This window comes from Camelus dromedarius, chromosome 5, assembly GCF_036321535.1.
Source record: "Camelus dromedarius isolate mCamDro1 chromosome 5, mCamDro1.pat, whole genome shotgun sequence".
Taxonomy (NCBI): Eukaryota; Metazoa; Chordata; class Mammalia; order Artiodactyla; family Camelidae; genus Camelus; species Camelus dromedarius.
Window position 1 is genome coordinate 58,929,576 of NC_087440.1, and position 25,722 is coordinate 58,955,297.

At 34.9% G+C, this 25,722-nt stretch overlaps 1 pseudogene; it reads left to right on the top strand.

Moving 5' to 3' along the window:
• The first annotated feature begins 20,764 nt into the window (after positions 1–20,764).
• Positions 20,765–21,340, top strand: LOC105086224 (large ribosomal subunit protein eL15-like; annotated as a pseudogene).
• The last annotated feature ends 4,382 nt before the right edge of the window (positions 21,341–25,722 follow it).

Genomic DNA, 25,722 nt, shown 5'->3' on the forward strand with positions numbered 1-25,722 from the left:
GGTAAGTCTGTTCCTAGTCTTTTGAGGAATCTCCATACTGTTTTCCACAGTGGCTACACCAGACTGCATTCCCACCAGCAGTGTAGGAGGGTTCCCTTTTCTCCACAGCCTCTCCAGCATTTGTCATTTGTGGACTTTTGAATGATGGCCATTCTGACTGGTGTGAGATGATACTTCATCGTAGTTTTGATTTGCATTTCTCTGATAATCAGTGATATTGAGCATTTTTTCATGTGCCTAATGATCATTTGTATTTCTTCTTCAGAGAATAGCTTGTTTAGGTCTTCTGCCCATTTTTGGATTGGGTTGTTTGTTTTTTTCTTATTATGTCATATGAACTGCTTATATATTCTGGAGATTAAGCCTTTGTCGGTTTCATCATTTGCAAAAATTTTCTCCCATTCAGTAGGTTGTTGTTTTGTTTTACTTATGGTTTCCCTTGCTGTGCAGAAGCTTGTAAGTTTAATTAGATCCCATTTATTTATTCTAGCTTTTATTTCTATTGCTTGGGTAGACTGCCCAAGCTAGGAGAACCTTTTTGAGATGTATGTCAGATAATGTTTTGCCTATATTTTCTTCAAGGAGGTTTACTGTATCTTGTCTTATGTTTAAGTCTTTGATCCATTTTGAGTTGATTTTTGTGTATGGTGTAAGGGAGTGTTCTAGCTTCACTGGTTTACATGCTGCTGTCCAGTTTTCCCAACACCATTTGCTGAAGAGACGGTCTTTATTCCATTGTATATTCTTGCCTCTTTTGTCGAAGATTAGTTGACCAAAAGTTTGTGGGTTCATTTCTGGGCTCTATTCTGTTTCATTGGTCTATATGTCTGTTTTTGTACCAATACCATGCTGTCTTCATTACTATAGTTCTATATTATTGTCTGAAGTCTGGGAGAGTTATTCCTCCAGGCTCTTTCTTTTTTTTCAGTAATGCTTTGGCAATTCTAGGTCTTTTGTGGTTCCATATACATTTTATTATGATTTGTTCTATTTCTGTGAAATATGTCCTGGGTAATTTGATAAGGATTGCATTAAACCTGTAGATTGCCTTGGACAGTATGACCATTTTAACAATATTGATTCTCCCAATCCAGGAGCATGGGGTATCTTTCTATTTTTTAAAGTCTTCTTTAATTTCCTTTATCAATGGTTTATAGTTTTCCGTGTATAAGTCTTTCACCTCCTTGGTTAGATTTATTCCTAGGTATTTTATTACTTTGGGTGCTATTGTAAAGGGGATTCTTGCTTTACTTTCTTTTTCTGTTGGTTCATTATTAGTGTAAAGAAATGCAACTGATTTTTGAACGTTAATCTTGTAACCTGCTACCTTGCTGAATTCTTCGATCAGCTCTAGTAGTTTTTGTGTGGACCTTTTAGGGTTTTCTATATATAGTATCATGTCATCTGCATATAGTGACACTTTTACCTCTTCATTTCCAATTTGGATCCCTTTTATTTCTCTCTCTTGCTTGATTGCTGTGGCTAGGACTTCCAAGACTATGTTGAATAGGAGTGGTGATAGTGGGCAGCCTTGTCTTGTCCCAGATTTTAGTGGGAAGCTTTTGAGTTTTTCACTGTTGAGTACTATGCTGGCTGTAGGTTTGTCATATATAGCTTTTATTATGTTGAGGTATGTTCCCTCTATACCCACTTTGGTGAGAGTTTTTATCATAAATGGGTGTTGAATTTTATCAAATGCTTTTTCTGCATCGATTGAGATGATCATGTGGTTATTGTCCTTTCTCTTGTTGATGTGATGTATTACATTGGTTGATTTGCATATGTTGAACCACCCTTGTGTCCCTGGGATGAATCCCACTTGATCATGATGTATAATCTTTTTTATGTGCTGTTGGATTCTATTTGCTAATATTGTGGTAAGGATTTTTGCATCTATGTTCACCAGTTATATTGGCCTGTAATTCTCTTTTTTGGTAGTGTTTGCCTGGTTTTGGTATCAGGTGACTTAATAGAATGAGTCTGGGAATATTCTCTCCTTTTCTATCTTCTGGAATAGTTTGAGAAGGACTGGTATGAGTTCTTCTTAGTATGTTTGGTAGAATTCCCTGGTAAAGCCGTCTGGTCCTGGACTTTTATTTGTAGGGAGGTTTTTTTTTTATTGCTAATTCTATTTCATTTCTAGTGATCAGTTTGTTCAAGTGGTCAGTTTCTTCTTGATTCTGTCTTGGTGGACTGTATGTTTCCAGAAACTCGTCCATCTCCTCTAGGTTATCCATTTTGGTTCCATATAGTTTTTTATAATATTCTCATATGATATTCTTTATGTTATTTGTTGTAATTTCTCCATTTTCCTTTCTTATTTTGCTCATTTGTGCCCTCGTTTTTCTTCTTTGTGAGTCTGGCCAGAGGTTTGTCGATTTTATTTACTTTTTCAAAAATCCAGCTTTTGGTTTGATTGATTTTTTTAAATCTCTATTTTATTTATTTTCTCCCTGATCTTTATTATTTCCTTCCTTCTAATGACTTTTGGGTTTTTTTCCTCTTCTTTTTCTAATTCTTTTAGCTGGTGGGTTAGATTGTTTATTTGAGATTGTTCTTTTTTGAGGAAGGCCTGTGTCGCTACAACTCCCTCTTAGCACTGCCTTTGCTGCGTCCCATAAATTAAAAAGGTAATTTTAAAGCCTTTCTGTCCGTTGCCGTTTCCTTAAGAGAAGTGGCTAAAAGTTCAAAATGTTTAAAATAAACATTTTTAGTCTTACTCAAATATTTAATTGGTTGTGACAATTAAAAACTGATAAAAAGTTCAAATTCTAAATTTAAGCTTATAATTTTGGAAAGTATATATTTTTTTCCCTTTCAGCTTAATGAACATTTAAAGAAATGTAACAAATAGTTTCATTTATATACTGGGAGCCATTATTAAATTAGTTTGTTGTGCTTATATAATTAGAGAAAATTATCATCAAATAAATTTCATTAATAAACTTTGATATTTGGTGCCTGATTATCCTTGATTTTGCAGCAAACATAGTCTGTTTTTCATTTAGTGCTAAAAACTTACCTTTTAGTTAGTAAGTTCTGTTAATTGACATAAGTATGCATAATGAAAGCTACACACTAATAGGATTATATTAATATTCCCTTTGCATCTGTTAACCTAACAACATTAGATATTAATCATTTTTCTGCAATAATCCTTTGCAGTTTTTTTTTTTTTTTCAGAAATTGGCAGATATTTGTTTGGATAAGGCTTCCTATTTTGCTATTTTCCCCATATTTGTGTCTGTTTTGTGTTTACTTTATTATATTCAGTATGAGTCCATATCTAATAGGTAAAGATTATTTAGATACAAAAACTGCAATCAACAGGGAAGATATTTTATAATGAATGGTCTTCATTTTACAAAGGAATACATCTTAAAATTTGATTCATCTCATCTTATAGTATGAACATCAGTCTCTAGGATCTTGGTGAAAATCAATATAATTCTCAAATGACTTGGAAATTATGTTTCTCACTGAAAAAATTGGATTAAGCAAGTGGTATACCAACTAAAAAGAATACCTGCAGCATTAAGGGGCCTCATGCAGCTTTATCACAAATAGAATGATATGCTTACTTGTTTTACAGCCTTTGGTACATAACGCTGGCATCTAATGAAACCAAAAGTTCAATTACCCTTTCTAAATATGTCTCTCTGGGAAAGTTATTTCTAAAAGATATAATTCTACTTGCTTTCTTTGCATTTGTGTGGTGCTGTTTTATAGCTAAGAAACTTTATTCATTTTTAAAAAATGACTTCTAGGTTTTATAAAACCTTGCATGTTGATTATTAGCTTCAAATAAATAAAGTCATATCTTTCAAATTTAATTTTCTTTCAAATTTATTCCTCAGCATGCCATGTTAAGTGTTTAAGACAAAGTATAATTATAATGAGGCATCTATTGTAATGTAAAACAGATTGTGGTCCTGTGTAGACTCCGTACACTTCATTTATTCCTTCCCTCCCTCTCAGAAATATTTATTGAGAATCTTTTATGTGCCAGGCATATTAAATGCTGAGATCTGAGATCTCTCTATGTATAGAAAAGGTGCCTATTCAGTCATATTTTTTTCTGAGCATCTTTAAAAAGTAAATTTATTGTCTGTATAATATTTTTCCAAAACATTTAAAACACTTAAAGTGATAATTCCATTTTTGAACATAATACATTGAATAATGAAATTCCTTGGCAGAGTGTCAAGTTTTTAACTCTTTTAAAGTGAGAAAATATTTACTTGGAGTGAGAAGATAAATAACAGTAAGGTACAGACATATATTATAAACATTACAAAATCTAGATAACATAAGTTTTGACTAAATGCCTGAAATGCCTCTATAATACATTTCTCCTATACATTTGTATGAAAATTTTAGAAAACTCCCATCAAGTTTCTCCAATATCAACTATAAATGATGTATTTGCTGTTTGTAAGTTTCTTATAGGTTTGCAGTTACAAACACAGGAATCTGATAAATTTTATTTCACATGGTTACTATTCAAAATATTCCTTTCCACATACACCTTTACATTGAGCATTTCACAACACAGCAGCTGGCTTCATGCAAGAGGAAATGCATACAAGCAAGAGAACAAGAGAGACTGCAGCAGCAAGAGAGAACATGCTCCCAAGAGGAAGCCACAGTCTCTTTTGTAACCTAATCACAAAAGTGACATCCCATCACTGTTCAGTTGGAAGGATTTGCTAGGCTTTGTCTACACTCAAGGGAAAGTGCTTACACAGGGCGTGAGTACTAGGAGGCAGCACCCTTGTGAGCTGCCTGTCACAGTGCTGCAGGACATTTCATTTGGTGCTGTGGACTCTGGACTTAAACTTTTCTGTCACACTGCTGGCTGAGCAGACATAGTGGACCATGGAAGCATACTGAAACCATTCTAATACCATTCTGACATCAGACAATGACTTAGAGAGACACACAAGTAACGGCAAACTACCTGGATATATGCCATTAAACTCAAAGAGAATGTGCCCCCCCAACTCACTTGTCTTGTCCCTCATTTGGATCCCAAAAGTGCCACTGGCCACTCCAAACCACCTAACAAAAGTGACCTTAACTAATTATAGGTTACATGCCTTAGTCTTACAAATTTTACAAAAGCATAACTATGTGAATACATCAGAATGGGTAAAAGAATGCTTAAGCTTCTGCACCTTCTCCATGGATCTGCCTCTAGACTGAAGCCATTGTTACTGATCAGGTTGATCCAGAAAAGTGACATAAAGAAGGCAAAATTTAAAAATTATCTTTAAGACCAGTTTCCACTGCTGCATTTAACCCCCTGAAAAAAATCACTGTGACTTTAACTTAAGGAAATCTCTTCCAAAAAGCTACAAAATAGTGTACAGAAATGTTTCTAAGATGCTTATGCTGTTTTAATACTTTAAAAGATTATTTGTGGTTTTATATTTGTTAATAATATGATTCTTAACTGACCGGTTCAAACATCAAACTTTGACCAAACAGAAAGAAGAAATAGATAGCAACAATAAAATAGCAGGAGAATAACTCATTTTCAATAAAGAATATAACAACCAGATAGAAGATAAATAAGGAAATAGAGGCCTTGACCAATGCTATAGACCAACTGGACCTAACAAACACATACAGAACACTACCCAACTACAGAAGAATATATATTTTTCTTAAGTACACATGAAATATTCTCTAGGATAGACCACATTTTAAGCCACAAAACAAGCCTTAACAATTCAAAAAGATTGAAATCATACAAAGTACCTTCTGATCACAATGGAATAAAACCAGAAATTTATAGTACAGGAAAAACTAAAAAATTCACAAATATCTAGAAATTAAACAACATAATAGTAAACAACCAATGGGTCAAATAAGAAGTCACAAGGGAAATTAGAAAAAATCTTGAGGCAAATGAAACCAAACACAACATACAAAACTCACGAATTTAGCAGTAGCAGTGCTAATAGGAAAGTTTAAAAGTTAAAAGAGGAACTGTAAATGCCTACTTTAAAAAAGAAAGATCCTCAAGAAAACTAAAACTAGAACTACCATATAATCCAGCAACTTCAAAAAATCTGGGTATTTTTCCAAACAAAATGAAAAAACTAATTTGAAAAGATATATGGACTCTATGTTCATCACAGCAATATTTACAATAGCCAAATATGGACACAACCTAAGAGAATAGCTATAGATGAATGGATAAAGAAGATGTGGTATATATACAGTGAAATATTATTCAGCCATAAAAAAAGAAGGAATCTTGCCATTTGTGGCAACATGGATGGAGCTGGAGGGTATTATGCTTAGTGAAATAAGTCAGACAGAGAAAAACAAGTACCATATTTCACTTATATGTGTTATCTAAAAAAATAAAACAAACATAACAAAACAGAAACAGACTCACAGATATAGAGAAAAAATTGGTGGTTGCCAGAGGTGAGGGTGTGGGTGGAATGGACAAAATATAAGATATATAAAAGCTGAACAACACAATAAGCAAAATACAGATTTTTTTTCTAGTGCTCATGAAACATTCACCAAGATAGACTATATTCTGGGCCATAGAACAAATCATCAATACACTTAAAAGAACTGAAATCATATAGAGTATATTCCCTAACCATAAGGGAACTGAAGTAGAAATCAGTAACAGAGAAACAACAGGAAAGTCTTCAAACACTTGGAAATTTAAAAAACACACTTCTAAATAATCCATGAGTCAAAGAGAAAGTATCAAAGAAAAAAATTTAAATACACAGAATTGAATGAAAGTGAAAATACAACATGTGAAAATACAACGTATGAAAATACATGGGATGCAGCGGAAGGAGTGCTGACTGTTAAATACTGGAATTAGAAAAAAAATAAAGATCTCAAATCAATAATCTAAGTTCTTACCTCAAGAAATTAGGGAAAGAAGACAAAATAAACCTAAGCAAGCTGAAGGAATAAAATGAGGAACAGCAGAAATAAATGCAACTGAAAATAAGAAAATAGAGAAAATAAGACAAAAATCTGGTTCTTTGAAAAAATCAATAAAATCAATAAATCCCTAGCAATACCAACAAAGATAAAAAGAGAAGATACAATCAGCAGCAGTAGCAATTAAATAAAGAACATCACTACAGATCCAGCAGCTAAGAAGTAAATAATTTTTAGGGTTCTCCAGAAAAACAGAACCAAAAGGATGTGTATATATAAAAGAGATAAATTTTAAGAAATTGAGTTATGTGCTTTGGAACCTGGCTAGTCCATAATCTGCACAGTGGGTCACCAGGCTCTAGATCCAAAGAAAAGCCAATGCTACAGCTCAAGTCCAAAAGCTATCAAGCTGAAAACTCAGAAGAGTGCCAACATTGCAGTTCAATTCTGAAGGCAGTCAGGTTGCAGGCAGACGAAGGAGTTGGTGTTGCAGTCCAAGTCCAAAAGCCATCTTGTGCAGTATTTACCCTTGGTCAGGGGAGGTTAGTCTCTTTAACTGATTCAGGCCTTAAACTTATTGGCAGAAGCCCACCCACATTATGGAGGGCAATCTGCTTTACTCAAAATGCACCAATTTAAATGTTGATCGCATCCAAAAACATCCTTACAGAAACATTCAGAATAATGCTTGATCAAATATCTGGGCACAGTGGCCCAGCCAAGTTGACACATAAAATTAACCATTACAACTATGAACAACTTTATCCTCATAAATTCAAAAACATAATAGAAATGAACCAATTTCTCAAAAATCATAAACTACCAAAATTCAACCAACATGAAATGAAAAACCTCAATAGTCCCATAACCATTAGGAATTCATAATTAAAAAGCTCCCCACCACCCCCTAGAAAATCATTAGCCCAGAGAGATTCACTGGAGAATTCTACTAAACATTTCACAAATTAACACCAACTATACACAACCTGTTCCAGTAAATAGAAGAGGAGGGACCACCTCCCAGCTCATTCTACAAGGTTACGATTACACTAATACCAAAGTCAGACAAAAGACAGTACCAATGAAACCTAAAAAAAACCCAGACCAATATCACTCATGAGATATTAATGGTCCTACTCATAGCAGGCCTGAGACTATCTCCCAAAGAAATAAAGCCATTGGGGTATAAAAACGTAAATATTTACTGAATTTGTTCTTAGTGGCAAAATCTAGAAACAAAGTGTTTACCCATCAATTTGGTAGTGTTAGAATAATTATGATATATAATATATATCCATTAAAATGAATTGGATGTAAATCAACTATACTTCAAGAAAAAAAAGAATTGGAGCTATACCAGTTAACTTGAAGGGATTTTCACAAGGATGAGTAAGAAAAACAAGATAAAGAAAAATATGTGAAATATAATCCTCCTTTAATAAATCAAATAATGACAAAAACTCCTTTGTGCTTGTGAGTACATATGTGTATGTATATGAGTTTATATGCCTTCTTACAATAATATGAGCATAGAAAAATATGGAAATATATATATCAGGTTGCTGATGTGAGTTACCTGGAGAGAAAGAGGGTTTGGGGACATCATTGTGGCAGAATAGGGAAGAAAAGTAGAGCAAAGAGAGAGAGAAAAATAAAAAAAAGATAGACTGCGTTGAAATGTATGTAATATGAGAAATATTATGCCTTTGTGTAATGTCTGAATGTCTGATTGGTACTTTTTTCCCATTACATTTTCTGACAGATTACTGACAGTACATAAAAGGTATAGATTCTTATATTTATATTTATTTCCAGCTCCCATACTGATTGAAATATCTTATTAATTCTAATAGATTTTCCACTGATTTTCTTGGGTAAACAATCAAATAATTTGAATATAAAAATTTGGATCCTGACTTCTAGTTTGTTGCTTGTTATTTCTTTTGTTTTTCTTCTTTAATTAGCTTGAAACTTCAGCTTCCAAAATAATATTAAAGAGTATTGGTTTTCTTAGTCATCTGCATTTTGTTTCTTTAATATCTCTAGGGTTTACCATTAAGTACAATGTCGGTTACAAGTTTGAGATAGTTTTTTTGGAGATGTTTGTGTGCATTTTATCAGGAAAAGATGCTCAACTTTAATGAGTGCCTTTTTGACACCTAGAGATATAACATATCTCTTTTGACCTATTAACATGATATATCATATGAATAGACGTCTTAATATTAAAACATCATTGCATTTTACAAAATAAATTCTCTATGGGAATTGTTTATTTATTGAACATACTTCTAGGCTAAATTTTTTAATATTTTATTTAGAAGTTATTCCAAATCAAATGATGAATTGTGTATAATTTTCTTTTGTGTATATTTTTTTTCAGAATTTGACGAGTTACTCAAATGAACTAAGATGCCCCATATTTTTTCTGTGCTCAGAAATACTTTTAAAAGCATGAGTTATCTGTTTCTTGACAGTTTGACAGTAACAACCATTAAAACCTACAAGGCCTGGTACACTTTATAGTGGCAAATTTTTAATAAACCTTTCATTTTGTTACAATTATTTCTCTTCTTGAGTCAATTTTGATAATTTATATTTTCTTAGAAATTCATTCATTTCATCAAAATAATCTTATCAGATCTTCCCATTTTTCAAGAGAAGCTAGAAATTGTTTTACTAACATTCCATTTAAAATAATTTGTCTTACATTAATGCTAATATCTTATATAACTGTAGTCCAATTACCAAAACCAGAAATTCACACTGATACAACACTATTAACTAATTTGCAGACCTTCAAATTTCACCAGTTGTCTTACTAATATCCTTTTTCCTAAAATAGGATCCAGTCCAGATCCGACATTGCATTTAGTCATATATCCTTTGTCATGATTTTTTAATGTTGGTAATAATTTATAATACTGTGAAGGATTAACAAGACCTTCAGACTTCGAGTTTCCTACTTCTCAACAAGTAAGACATGGCTGAAGCTTATGTCATGTGTCATCAGCAACAGCTACCCTGCAACTCAAGTTTACATGGAGCTGAAGGAGAGTTGACAGAGTGTAGAGGAGTGAGTGTTCATCACATCTTTTCTTCCCTAATTTGCCAGATGGATATTTTTTGTGCTTATTGTGTCACGTAGAAACCAATTTTATTTGCTTATTCTGGGATTCCCTGCACCTTGCATATAGTACATGCTGAATACTTGTTGAATAAATGAGTGAATTCTGACAAGGACAAAATGCTTGCTGTACGTTTGGGAAAAGTTTTTACTAGCAAGAATGTACATGTGTTATATTGTTGTGGATGTGTGATGTTTAGTTTATTCATCATCTATTTTCCTTTCTTTTGAAATAGAAACATAATATTTCTTTTAGAAACTATTTTGTCTGACTCCATGCAGTCTTTGTGGAACCATCAATCAAGGTACCAAGGAGTAAGCACACGTGCTAAGTTAGGCCCATCAGGCTTTCTTAGAAATTTTAATCTTTAGCAGAGTGATATAAGATAAAAAAAAATTGGCAGAACCCTTAAGAGACCTAGATTCCTGGAATTTCTCTGGTCCCTATCCTTCTTAAGCCCTAATTGTTCAATTTTTGCTTCTATTTTACAGGCTATTCCCATTCTTCCAATAAATCCTCACCTCCTACCAACCTTTCATTTTGGCTTTACTCAGGAAAAGTCAGTTTCTATTCCTTACAAACAAAGAAATTTAAGATATATATACGTGAAAGAGAACTAGAATGGCTATTTCTCGATTTTCTTCTCAAAATAAGTGGAGATTCACAAAAAAGGAAAGGTATGGTGTATAAAATTCAAGCACTCCCTTCTTCCATATGTAAGCTAATCATGTCCTACATAAAACTACAATTAATTTAATATCCACATATCAATGATATTATTATATGATAGATACTAATATATCTATCTTACATGCAACATATATAAATAAAATTATGTAATTACATTATATTATGTGTATTAAAATAAATATTACATATATTTAATTTAATAACTATGTATCTTAATTTTATAGTGAGATGAGATATAGCAAAGTATACAATACTATTTTTTCATGAAAAAAATTAATAGAAAAACAATGATCAGGCACTTCTCAAGCTACTAGATTAATATTTACTAAATTTAATATCACTTTCTTAAATAGATATTATATTAATTTGAAAAAACATATTATAAAAACTTTATCTCTAATTCCTTGGTAATAGCTGATACAGTAGTTTCTAAAATAACCTACCCTAAAGCAGTTCTCATAGTTGATTCATAATAGAAAAAATTAACAACACATTTAAACTACTTGCTTATAAACGTAAATGTAGGCACATTTTGTGTTATTTTTCTTATGTGTTTGTAATATAGAATCTAGAGATATTTAATACAAAGGATTCTTATTAGTGGTTTATAAATCCATGCTTATTAACATTATAATAAAAATATATGCATTTGCATCTGATTTTATATCTTAACTTACAAAGATGTGGCAAGCATTGACCATCAAATGTCATCTCTCATATATTGATAGCCCAGAGAAAAGGTAACTATATTTGAAGTCCTGGAAAAAACTGCTAAGCCTTCAGCATTCTCTTGTCAAAGTAATCATCATGACTAACAAGAAGCAATAAATGACAAAATCCAGGAATGCAAATCGTTGTTTTACATTATGTCAGTACTTAAAATTGATCTAGTCACTATGTTTATTCTCTGATGATCATAATTCTGAAGTGCCATATACTTTAAGAATTAAAGGAAAATATATTTGAAGTCCTATGAAATTCCAAATAGTTGGATTGGTCTTGGTTTTATGAATAGGAAGACAGATTATGAAATATGTCCAATTAGGTAAATTAAAGAATTATTCCTCTTACACAGCTTTTTTGTATCCTTTGTTATCTAAACCAGAGAATACTCAGCTGTGTTAATGGAGAGGAGAAAATTCTTAAGAAGTGAAATGGAAGTGGTATACGTCAAGAGAGCAAGCACATCAGTGTACTATCTAGAATCCTTGTTCTGTTTCAGGCCACCTGTACCTTCCAAAAAGGAATAATTTTTCTTCTAATATAAAGAAAAGACTTGATGCATAGTTACAGATATTGTTTTTATTTGGGGCAAAAGATGCTGCATCATTATTCAATACAAAATATAGTAACAATTTCTAGGGCCTATTTCCCTAGGTTTTATAGGCCTATAAATTTCAGTAGTCTTCAAAAAGAATTTTAATCATTTACTCAACAAAAATTTATAGAGTATTATTATGTGAAAAGTCCTGTGCAAGATGTTTTGGAGACTGCAGTGAACAAGACAGACTTGATCCCTTACCTTCTGGAAACTCTAGTCTAGTAGCAGATACAAATATTGAAAAATTAAGTACATAATTCTTCATATAATTAAAATTCTGATGTTATATGAAGGAGGAATGCAATAAGTTACGAGAGGTATCCTAACAGTCCACGGCAAGGAGAGAAACATCTTTGAGGAAGTGACATGAAACAGTGAGAATATTAGTAAGAAAGCATATGATTCTAATCAGATATGAAGCCAAATCTATGATTTCTTCTGTGTTTAAGTTAGTGTGAGTTGGGTGTCTGTTTCTCACATCTGAGAATTCTAATGTGTCATTTAATGCCAAATAAGATGTAGCATCACTTTTGATCAAAATATTTGAAGAAAAGACTATTATTATTAGAATTTAGGTTACTATTTGAAGTTTATTTCAGATTGCAATTCATTTTTCTCAGGTAAATTTTTTCAAGTTCATTCTCCAAAGAAAACGTAACAATTTAACGGTGATAAATGTCAGAGCTATAATTTTTTTTTGCTTAAAAAACATAAAAAGTATACTTCAGATCAAACTAATTATGTATTATGCATAAATATTTCAACTTCAAGGATTTGTAAATAACTTTAAAGAATATCTAAGAATACTTTTCAAATTATCATCTGCACATATACTTACCAAGTCTATATATTATATGCTACATAGTAACTTAGAAAACATTTAAAGGTCACCTATTAAGAGCTAGGCCTTAGGAATTTAAAGATTAAAGACCACATCCTGCTCTCAAGGAGCTCATATCTAGGATTATGAGAAAGTTCTCAGGAAAAATTGTAACCTATAAAAAGTAGTGCTAGATACTGGTGACATTAAAACAATTAAGAGCTAGTCTTTGATATGTAGAATTTACTAGCCTACTGGCATAGTTAGCTCATGCCATTCACCTTTCTCCAACAAATATTTATTTATGCAAGTTTTGTGTACTGCCTATCAGTCCCACTTAGTGGACCTTTCTTTTTCCTTTTTTTGAGGTATAATCGATTTAAAATGTTGTGTTCATTTCTGGTGTATAGCATAGTGATTCAGTTACACACACACACACACACACACACACACACACATATATATATATATATTCCTTTTCATATCCTTTTTTCATAATAGGCTATTACAAGGTATTGAATATAGTTTCCTTTGCTATACAGTACGATCTTGTTGTTTATCTATTTTAAATATAGTAGTTGGGGGGGAGGGTACAGTTCAAGCAGTAGAGTGGCATGCTTAGCATGCACGATGTCCTGGGTTCAATCCCCAGTACCTCCTCTAAAAATAAATAAACCTAATTACCTCCCCCTGCAGAAAAAAGAAAGAAAGAAAGACAGAAAGAAAGACAGAAAGACAGAAAGAAAGAAAGGAAGGAAGGAAGGAAGGAAGGAAGGAAGGAAGGAAGGAAGGAAGGAAGGAAGAAAGAAGAAAGAAAGAAAGAGAAATTTTAAAAAATTAAAAAAATAAAAAATAAAGTTAATTTCTAATAAATAGATAAATAAATAAATAAATAAATAAATAAATAAATAAATAAATAAAGTAGTATCTGCATATCCTGAACTCCCAATTTATTCCTCCCCATAGTAACCATAAGTTTGTTTTCTATGTCTGTGAGTCTGTCTCTGATTTATAAATAAGTTCATTTGTGTCCTTTTTTTAGATTCCATATGTAAGTGATATCATATGGTATTCTTCTTTCCCTTTCTGGCTTACTTCACTTAGTATGATGATCTGCAGGTCCATTCATGTTTCTGCAAATGGCATTATTTTATTCTTTTTTTTATGACAGAATAGAGAGCCTAGAAATAAAGCCACACACCTATGGTCAGTTAATCTTCAACAAAGGAGGAAAAATGGAGAAAGGACAGTCTCTTTGACAACTGGTGTTGGAAAAGCTGGACAGCTGCATGTAAATCAATGAAATTAGAACACTGCCTCACACTATACATAAAAATAAATTAAAAATGGCTTAAAGGCTTAAATATAAGACACCATAAATCTCCTAGAAGAGAACATAGGCAGAATATTCTGATACAAATCATAGCAATATTTCTCCTAGGGTAGTCTACCAAGGAACAGAAATAAAAGCAGAAATAAACAAATAGGACCTAATTAAACACATAAGCTTTTGCACAGCAAAGGAAACCATAAACAAAACAAAAAGACAACTTACAGAATGGGAGAAAATATTTGCAAATGATGCAACTGAAAATGGCTTAATTTTCAAAATATACAAACAGCTCATACAACTCAATAACAAAAAAGAAAAATAACCCAATCAAAAAGTGGGCAGAAAACCCAAATAGACATTTCCCCAAAGAACATACAGATGGCCAACAGGCACATGAAAAAATGTTCAATGTTGCTAATTATTAAAGAAATGCAAATCAAAACCACAATGAGGTACCACCTCACACCAGTCAGAATGGCCATCATTAAAAAGTCCACAAACAATAAATGCTGGAGAGGGTGTGGAGAAAAGGGAACCCTCCTACACTGTTGGTGGGAACGTAGTTTGATGCAGCCATTATGGAAAACAGTATAGAGATTCCCTAAAAAACTGAAAATAGACTTACTCTATGATCCAGCAATCTCACTCCTGGCCATATATCCAAAGGAACATCTAATTTGAAAAGATACATGCACCTCAGTGTTCATAGCAGCACTATTTACAATAGCCAAGACATGGAAGCAACCTAAATGTCTATTGACAGATGACTGGATAAAGAAATTATGGTATAACATATACTTATATATACACAAATGTATATATATGTATATGTTATATACATAACAATTGTTTCTTGAACTATTATTAAGTTAGCCACATTTTCACTTTTGAGATCCTTTTATTTTCTACCCAGCAAGTACAGAGAGTAAGAAAGAGAGAAACTAATTCAATAGACGTAGGCTATTATTAATTATTAAAAAACTCAATGCACAATTCAACTATCTCTGTATTATCAGAAGGCATCAATTAGTTATGAAGGGCAAAAATTAAAAATGAGATTTGGGAGTAAATATTTTAATGTTACTCTTTTACAATGTGTTGGAAGACAATTATTACTTTCTTGGCTAGGAAAAACATGCATAACTTTTGCAAATAGTTATTTTTCAGACCCATTTGGACCATGGTATAACTGAACTAATATAAAATGCTTTCCTATTCAATATTTGCTTTATTATTGGGCAGGCTCTAAAAGTTAATTTAAAATAGCGTTTGTTTCTATCATTTGACATGTTTAACATTTCTTAACAAATGTTTTTAAAACCTGACCATCAAATTACCTTATCACATTTGTCATGAAAGTCTCCACTATCTCTAAACAAATTAGACCACCATTCTTAAAGCACTTACCCTGAGCTAAATACCAAGCCAAACACTTTAATAATCCCAACAACCCTCTTTGATAGGTAGGATAATCAGCTCCATTTTAAAACTGAGCAAACTAAAACAAAAGTGATAAATAATTGGCTCAGAGTCACACTTTGGCATGAACTCTTTCAGTTTTTAAACCCAGAGAGGAACTCCAGGGCCCACTCTCAACCATTATTCAATACATCATCTATCATTTCTCTGCTATACTCTCTATGATTCATCAACATGAAGCTATACATATTTCAGGAGAAAACACTTCCTAAAACACACAAAAAATCTTAAAAAGTGAGCTGATACACTTTGTAAAAATAACCTTCTAAAAAGTAAAGTAGTTTAAAGTTCAAAAAAGAGTATCATATTCATATCAAATCAAAAAAGTACACTATTAAAGACACAATGTTTTAAGAGAAAAATTCTTAGCAAGATGTTAACATTAGAATACAAACTGATATATTTAGAAGAACTGCTAAGCTGCAAACAACCTGGGTGTGAGTCAGAGAATATTAGGACAGGCCTGTCCACCAGAGATACAGACTTGATCGCATGTGACTTGTGTCAACTCTGGAGAAATCAAGAGCAAAATATAAAAGCAAGGCAATGGGAGTGTTTCTAAATGAGCCATTCAGCCTCTAAGGCAAGTTATATGGCAGCAATTGAAATTCAAAGGGAAAGCATCAGCATCCAAGTCAGGCTTATACACTGCTTGTTCGTTCATTCCTTCAAATATCAGATAAACTGTATTTTTTAAATACTAATAATACCATTTCAAAATTACTAACAATCTCTGGTCAGCTAGCAGTTATTAAAGCTCTAGTCAGTCTCTTGTTTGAGCCCCTAAAATTATAGTACCTACTTAGCCACAATAAATAAAAAATTAATTTATATTTTTCCATTACCCAAAAAAGGACTTACAATCCTGCAATCAGAAACATAGTAGAAAGCTTAAAGCTTTGTGTGTGTGTGTATGTGTGCAGGTGTTGTTCAAATTTTCTATTGATTTTTTAATAGACATTTTTAGAGTAGTTTTAGGTTCACAGCAAAACTGAGCAGAAGGTAGAAGTTATCTGTATACTCCCTACCCCAACACATGCATGGTCCCCCCCATTATCAACATTAACCACCAGAGTTGTACGTTTGTTATAATCAATGAGCCTACACTGATATATCATCATCACCCAAAGTCCATAGCTTACATTAGGGTTCACGCTTTGTGTTGTACATTCTATAGGTTTTAAAAAATTTATAATGTCATGTATTCATCATTATATTATTACACAGAGTTTTTTCACTGCCCTAAAAATCCTCTGTGCTCTGCCTATTTATCCTTTCCTTTCTCCTGACCCTGCACAACCACAGATCTTTCTACTATCTCCATAGTTTTGCCTTTTCCAGAATGTCGTATAGTAGGAATCATACAGTATGCAGTCTTTCCAGACTGGCTTCTTTCACTTAGAAATATGCATGTAAGTTTTCTCCATGCCTTTTCATAGCTTGATAGGTTGTTTCTTTTTGACAATGAATAATCTTCTATTATCTGGTTGTACCACAGTTTACTTATCCCTTCACCTACTAAAAAACATCTTGGTTGCTTCCAAGTTTTGGCAGTTACAAATAAAGCTGCTATAAACATCCATGTACAGGTTTTTGTGTGGACAGAATTTGCACTTCCTGTGAGTAAATACCAAGAAGCACTATATTGCTGGATAATATGGTAAGAGTGTGCTTAGTTTTATAAGAAACTGCTAAACTGTCTTTGAAAGTGGCTGTAACAGTTGGCATTACCACCAGCAAAGAATGAGAGTTCCTGTTGCTCCACATCTTTGTCAGCAATTGGTGTTGTCAATGTTCTAGATTTTGGCCATGTTGATAGCTGTGCAGTGGTACCACAATTGTTGTTTTAAATTGCATTTCTCTGATGATGTATGATTTGGAGCATCTTTTCATGTGTTTATATACCACCTATCTTCTTGGTGAGGTGTCTGTTCAGATATGTGACCCATTTTTTAATTGGGTGGTTAGTTTTCTTATTGTTGAGTTTTAAGAGTTCTTTGTATGTTTTGGGTAACAGTCCTTTATCAGATATGTCTTTTGCAAATATTTTCTCCCAGTCTGTGGTTTATATTCTCATTCTCTTGACAGTAACATTTGCACAGTAGAAATTTTTAGTTTTAATGAAGTTCAGCTTATCAATTATTTCTTTCATGGATTGTGTTTTTGATATTGTATCTAAAAAGTGATCACCAAGAAATGGAGAAGATGACACAGGAGGAAGACCCTGAGCTCACCTCCTTCCACAGGCACATGAAAGTTACAGTTACTTACAGAGCAACTATCTATGAAAGCAACCTGAACATTAACAGAAAAGATTTTTCACAACTAAAGATATAAAGAAAGAACTACAATACAGATAGGAGGGATGAAGATGTGGTGTAGTCAAAACCCACTCTCCCAAGTAAGTAATCCAAAAAAGAGAGGACAATAATAATTGCAGAGGTTCTTTTCAAGGATTGAAGGGTCTGAGCCCCACACTGGGCTCCTCAGCCCAAGGGTTCTGCACTGAGAAGACAAGCCCCCAGAACATGTGGCTTTGAAGACTCCAAGGAAAGCCAGACGGCTGTAGGAAATAAGAAACTTTGCTCTTAAAGGTTGCACATAAAATCCCACACACTCCAGAACCCAGTGCAGATGTATTCATTTGAAAGGAGCCTGGGTAAGACCCACTTCCTAATTTTGGAGAGCCTCTTGGAGAGGCAGGAGGCAGCTAGGGCTCCCTGTGGGGACACAGCACTAGTGGCAACCATTTTGGGGATCTTGTTCTACCACAAGGACAATGATGCTGGAAAGCGCCATTCTGGAGTCCTCCCTCTACCTTATTAGCACCATGGGCTTAACCACCTACCAGAAGGCCAACACCAGCCCTGGGATCCCCCCAGCATACAGCCAGCCACCTCAAGACCTGGGCCATCCACCAGTGGGCAGGCACTAGCCCTGGGCATCCCCAGGCCCCACTCACCAGTGGGCTAGAACCACTGCATGAGGCAATGCGTGGTAGACAACCAGGCAAGAGGCCAGTCCTGCCTAACAGTGTGCTCACAGTTGTCATTCCTGCCACAATAGAAGGCCCATGCAGCCAACATAGGGGGAACCCCTAGAGCATATTGTTCTAGTGACCAGAGGGGAGTGCACTGTTGGGCCCCACAGGACATCCCCTGCATAAGGCCAGTTCTCCAAGACTGGGAAATTTAACCAATCTACTAATACACAGAAATAAGGAGAAAATTAGGTAAAATGAGGAGACAGAGGAAAATGCTCCAAATGAAGGAACAAGACAAAACTCCAGAAGAACTAAGTGAAATGGAGATAAGCAGTCTACCTGATAATGAGTTCAAAACAATGATCATAAACATTCTCAACAAACTTGGAAGAAGAATGCATAAACACCTTGAGAAGTTTAACACAGAGTTAGAAAATGTAAAGAAGAACCAAACAGAACTGAAGAATATAAACCGAGATTAAAAAAAAAAAAGGAAAGGAAAAAAATAGAGCAGAAATCAACAAAATAGGGGGAAAAAACCAATAGAAAAAATGAATAGATCCAAAAGCTGGTCCTTTGAAAACATCAACAAAATCGATAAGCTCCAAGCTGAATTGATTAAAAAGACAGAGAACAGAAATTTCCCATATCAGGAATGAAAGATGGATTACCACAACAGATCCTGAAAAGATAATAAGGAAATTTTATGAACAGCTTTATACTAATAAATTCAACAATTTAGATGAAACTGATAAAATCTTTGAAGAATACAAGTAATCATTTCTCCCAGTTTCCACTAACTAAAACATAACAGAAAAAGTTGAGAGAGAGAGAGAGAGAGAGTATTCATGAGATGTGGACAATATCAAAGGGTTTAAAATACACATCATTGGAATCCCAAAAGGAAAGAAGAGAAAATATAGGGCAGAAGAAATGTTTGAAGAAACAATGACCAAAAAATTTCCAAATTAATAAGTAACCAACAAACCCAAGGGATCATGTAATCTTAGAGAATTCCAAGCAAGATAAATACCTAACAAATAAACAAACAAGCAAAACTCCTAGGTACATAATATCCTAGCTGCTGAAAAATATCAGAGAAAATCTTAAGAGGCACCCAAAGAGAAAAAAGACACTATATACAGCAAACAAAGATAAGAATTGCTGTAGACTTCCATTAAGAAATCATGCAAACAATGGAATGACATCTTTAAAATGCTGAAAGGAAAAAAAGAAAGCCCTGGCAACCCAGAATCCTACACCTGGTGAGAATATCTTTCAAAGATAAAGAAGAAACAAAGAATTCTTATGAAAAGCAACTTACTTGTCAGTAGATCTATAAGAAACCTTAAAGGAAATTCTTTAGACAGAAGGACAATGCCAGACAGAAACTTAGACTTACACAAAGAAATAAGAGCCTTTGAAATTGAATAAAAGATGGTAAAACTAAATTATTTCCCTCTATTTAACTTATATAAAAGATAACTGACTAAAGCAAAAATAATAGTGATATATTATTGTGTATTTATAGCATACATAAAAGTAAATGTGCAAACACAATAGCCCAGGGGATAAACGGGTAGAATTGGAAACAGACTGTCAATAAGATCCTTACACTACACATGAAGAGGTATAATACTACTTGAAGGTAGAATATGACTAATTAAAGATATATATTGTAAACCCCAGGGAAACAGAAAAAAAAATTTACAAAGGCATACAAAATAATTCAATAGAAGAAATAGAATGGAATTATAAAAAATTCTCAGTTAACTCAAGAAAAGGCAGAGTAAATAAGAAACAAGGAACACATGGAACAAGTTTAAAAAAGCATCCACATGGTACGTTTTAATACAACAGTCAATAATCACATTAAATCTGAATGGCCTAAACATACCAAAAAAAAAAAAAAAAAAAGAGAGAGAGATTGTATAGTTGGATAAAAAAGTAAGACCCTGGGCTAGGGCATACTGTGATGCTGGCGCGAATTCGAGTGAGGCTGGTGGGCTGGGTAGAGTATATTCTCTTGGAGAACTCACCCTTGGCAGCACTTTCCCTGGAGGTCTTGGCAAGGTAAGCCAAGATGGGTACTTACAAGTATATCCAGGAGCTATGGAGGAAGAAGCAGTGCGATGTCATGTGCTTTCTTCTCAGAGTGCCTGCTGGCAGTACCACCAGCTCTCCATGCTCCACAGGGCCGCCCACCCCACCCTCCCCGATAAGGCGGCTCAGGCTGGGTTACAAGACCAAGCAAGGTTATGTCAAACATCTGATTCGTGTGCATCGTGGTGGCTGCAAACACCCAGTTCCTAAGGGTGCCACCTACAGCAAGCCTGTCCACTATGGTGTTAACCAGCTAAAGCTTCCTGAGAGTCTTCAGTCTGTCACCAAGGAGCGAGCTGGATGCCACTGTGGGGCTCTGTGGGTCCTAAATTCTTACTGGGTTGGTGAAGATTATACATACAAATTCTCTGAGGTTATCCTCATTGATCCACTCCATAAAGCTATCAGAAGAAATCCTGACATCCAGTGGGTCACCAAACCAGTCCACAAGAACAGGGAATTGCAAGGGCTGACATCCACAGGCCAAAAGAGCCATGGCCTTGGAAAGGGCCATAAGTTCCACCACACTATTGGTGGTTCTCACTGTGCAGTTTAGAGAAGGCACAATAATCTAGCCCCACTGTTACTGCTAATATAAGTAGTGTTTGTAAAATTCTTACCTAATAAACAATATAGGATATTCAAATAAAAAAAAAAAAAGTAAGACCCGACTATATGTTGTCTACAAAGAAACCCATATTTCTTTGGGAAAAGATAGCCCACATAAACATTAACCAAAAGCAAGCTATTACTATTGGACAAAGTAGACTTCAGAGGGACATTGTGTAAAGATAAAAGGGTCAGTTCTCCAAGAAGACATGTGACATAAGACATAATCTTATATGTGTGTATATAGATATACATGAAGCAAAAACTGATAGAACTGAAAGGATAGACAAATGCACAACTGGTATAGCTGAAGACGTCAATACTTCTCTCAGTACCTGACAGAACTACTAGATGGAAAACCAGTCGGATATAGATGACATAAACAACACTATCAACCAATCAGACCTGAAGTTTTTAGAATACTCTACCCCAAAATAGCAGAATATACATTCTTTCAACTGTACATGAAACTTCTCAATGCATCAAGATACACCATATTCTGGGTCATGAAACAAATTAACAAATTTAAAAGAAATCATATGAAGTATTTCTTGGGCCATAATGAAATTAAACTAGAAATTAATAACAGAGAGATATCTATAAATCTCTAAATGTACAGAACTTAAACTTTTAAATATTCATGGGTCAAAAAGTAAGTCTCAAAGAAAATTTAAACATTTTATCTAAATGAAAATTAAGATAAAAATATGTCAAAATTTGAGAGATATAGCTAAAGCAGGACTTAGAATAAAATTATAGATTTATAGCATTAAATGCTTAGGAGAAAAGAATAGTCTTAAATTCAAAATATAAGCTTCCATTTTAATAAACCAAAGGAAAAAGGGAAAATTAAAGCCATAGCAAAAAGAAAGAAGGAAATGATAAAGCGTGTAAGTCAATGTGATTGAAAACAGAAAAGTAGAGAAAATCAGTATCAAGAGATAGTTTTAGGGGGAAAAAACTAACATTGATAAACCTCTAGATAAAATGGACTAATTCCTTGAGACACAAATTACCACAACCTTTCATGAAGAAATAGATAACCTGAATATTCCTCTGTTAAAGAAATTCATTGTTTAAAATGATGTAACATAGAAAACTCCAGGCCAAACTCACTGGTAAGTTTTCTTAAACATTTAATTAAAAAATTCTACACAGTCTTCCAGAAAATAAGAGAACAGAACACTTCCCAACTCATTTTATGAGGCCATTATTACCCTAATACCAAAACCAGATAAAGATAATAGAAAAAAGCAAAACTACAGATGAAAATTTCTCATGAACATTCCAAGAATCCTCAATAGAATATTATCAACTTGAAATCAGTATATAAGAAGGAAAATACATCAGAATTTATCCCAGGAATGTATGGTTGGTTCAACATTTAAAAAGCAATCAGGGTAATCTATCATATTAATAAGCCAAAAGAAAAAACAATATGATCATATCAATTGATGCAGAAAAATAATTTGACAAAATTCAACAGCCATTCATATCAAAAATTAACAGCAAACTAGGAATAGAAGGGAACATTCTCAATCAGATAAAGGCATGTATATAGTAATAAATAGATCCAAAAATATATATGGGAAGGCAAAAAACTAGGAGAGCTAAAGTAAGTTTCAAAAAGAATAAAGTTGTACAGTAATCAAAACAGTATGGTACTGGCACAAAAACAGACACATCAATGTTACAAAATAGAGAGCGCAGAAACACAAAGGATCATTAAATCTTAGAGAATTCCAAGCAGGCTAAATACCCAACAAATAAACAAACAAGCAAAACTCCTAGGTATATCATATTCCAACTGCTGAAAATAAATATGAAAGAGAAAATCTTAGAGGCACCCAAAGAGAAAAAAAAGACATTATACACAGAGAACAAAGATAAACTCAAGAAAAGGCAGAGGAAATAAGAAACGAAGAACACATGGAACAAGTAAAAAAACAGCCAGTCTTTTCAGTAAGTGGTGCTGAGAAAACTGGACAGATACATGTAAAAGAATGAAATTACAATATTTTTAACACCGTATACTAAAATAAGTTCAAAATGGAGTAAAGACCTAAATGTAAGACCAGAAACCATAACGCTTCTAGAAGAAAACACAGGCAGAAAACTCTTTGACATAAATTGTAGCAATATTTTTTTAGATCTGTCTCCTAAGGCAAAGAAAACAAAAGCAAAAATAAACAAATGGGACCTAATTAAATTTAAAAGCTTTTGGACAGAAAAGGAAACCATCAACAAAATCAAAAGACAACCTACTGAATTGGAGAAAATATTTGCAAATGATATGACTGATAGGGGATTAATGTTCAACATATATAAACAGCCCAAACAACTCTATATCAGAAAAACAAACAACCCAGTCAAAAAAATGGGCAGAGGGAGAAGCAAGATGGTGGAGTAGGATGCTTGTAGCTCACCCTCTCCCATAAATACACCAAAACTCACATCTACGGACCCACTCAGCCTACCAGAGCACCTGCCGAACTCCGACAGAACATCACCCTCTTTGAAAGACGAAGACGCCAAAAATCTGGTAGGAAAAAAGAAAGAAGAAAAAGCAAAACAGTAAGGGACCGATCCCACAGGGAGGGAGCAGCAAAGGAGGACTGGCACTCGTTCACTGGGTCTCCCCTCTCCAACGAAGAGGCCAGTGGGATGGAGGGGGAATCTCTGAGGCTCAGATTTGCCCCGAGCACCTTGTGACCGACAGAACTGAGTTAAACGGGCACAAAGGGTCCCCATGACATCCAGCCTGAGATGCAGGCCGGCAGCTGGGGCTGGGGCAGGCGGCCTGAGCCGGGCAGAGAACTGGGGCGGCTGCACTAAGGCAGCCCTGGGAGACTGCAGGGTGCTGCACACCATGGCTGGGAGGGGATATGGAGCAGAACAACCTCGGTCCCCCATAAATTGCAAAAAAAGCAAAGCAACACGGCTGGTGTGCCCTGGGGGGAGGGGCGCCATAGCCCTTGTCTCCTCGGACCTGCATCACCATTACTGGCTCTTCCCCCGAGAAGAGAGGTGGGGCTCAGCCACAGCCGCCATATTCTCCTGTGCACAGCGCCCGGGCCGGGGTGGGGCCGAGCCCTGAATCCGCACCCGAGGGGCTCCGCAACCTCCTAGGCAGGACTGAGACTTGTTTACAGCTGGAGGCAGATAGGATCTTTCTGCCCTGGCACCTCAGAGAACTTGTGCCACCAAGACAAACAAGGAGCTGAGATTTGGCATGGAGCAGAGGCAGGGCCGTTCCACGGTCTTCCCTGAGCCCGCCTTCGGAACGTGGACCCGAGGCACAGCGGGCAGTTGCACAGAGCAGCGGAGCAACCAGCGCCAGGAGAGGGCGGGCGGCAACCCGCTTTCCTGGCAGGAATGCAGCACCTGACCACGGTGCTGGGAGGGGGCGCGATCCGCCCAGCTGCCTCCCCCGAGTGCAGCATCTGACTGCAGCACCGGGAGGGGGAGTGACCTGCCAGCCTACCAGATAAGAGCTCAGCACCTGACCCAGTGTTGGGAGGGGCGCGATCTGCTAGCTGACTGCCACTGGGAGCAGCACAGAAGAAGGTGCCAACAGAGGGCCTCTGGAAACAGCAAGCTGAATTCGTGAAACAGGGCAAAGACACAAATGCCTCTGCATAAAATCATTAAGAGCACAGCGTCTCCAGGAGAACTAGATAACTGATACTCCTTAAGCCACAGTGCCAGAGAGATATGAGCAATATGAAGAAGCAGAGGAACCACTCCCAATTAAAAGATCAAGAGAAATCCCCTGAAAGCACGATCAAGGAAATAGACATTGATGGCCTACTAGATCAAGATTTCAAAAAAGGAGTGATCAAAGTACTGTAGGAACTAAAAGAAATAGTGTTTAGAGATATAAAATATGTCAAAAATGAAATAGAAGCTATAAAAAAGAAGCAAGTAGAATTAGTAAACTCATTTGCTGAGATGAGATCTGACCTAAAGCCTGTACAAAGCAGGCTAGATAATACTGAGGAATGAATAAGTGACCTAGAAGACAGGACAACAGAAAGCACCCAATCAGAACAGCTGAAAGAAAAACAAATAAAAAACAATGAAAACAATATAAGGGACCTATGGGATAATATAAAGAGCGCCAATGTACGCATAATAGGGATTCCAGAAGGGGAAGAAAGAACAAAGGGGATTGAAAAGGTATTTGAAGAAATCATGACTGAAAACTTCCCAAACCTAAAGGAATCAGGTATCCAAGTACAGGAGGCTCAGAGGGTCCCAAACCAGAAGAACCCAAACAGACCCACACCAAGACATATTATAATCAAGATGGCCAGAGTCAAGGATAAA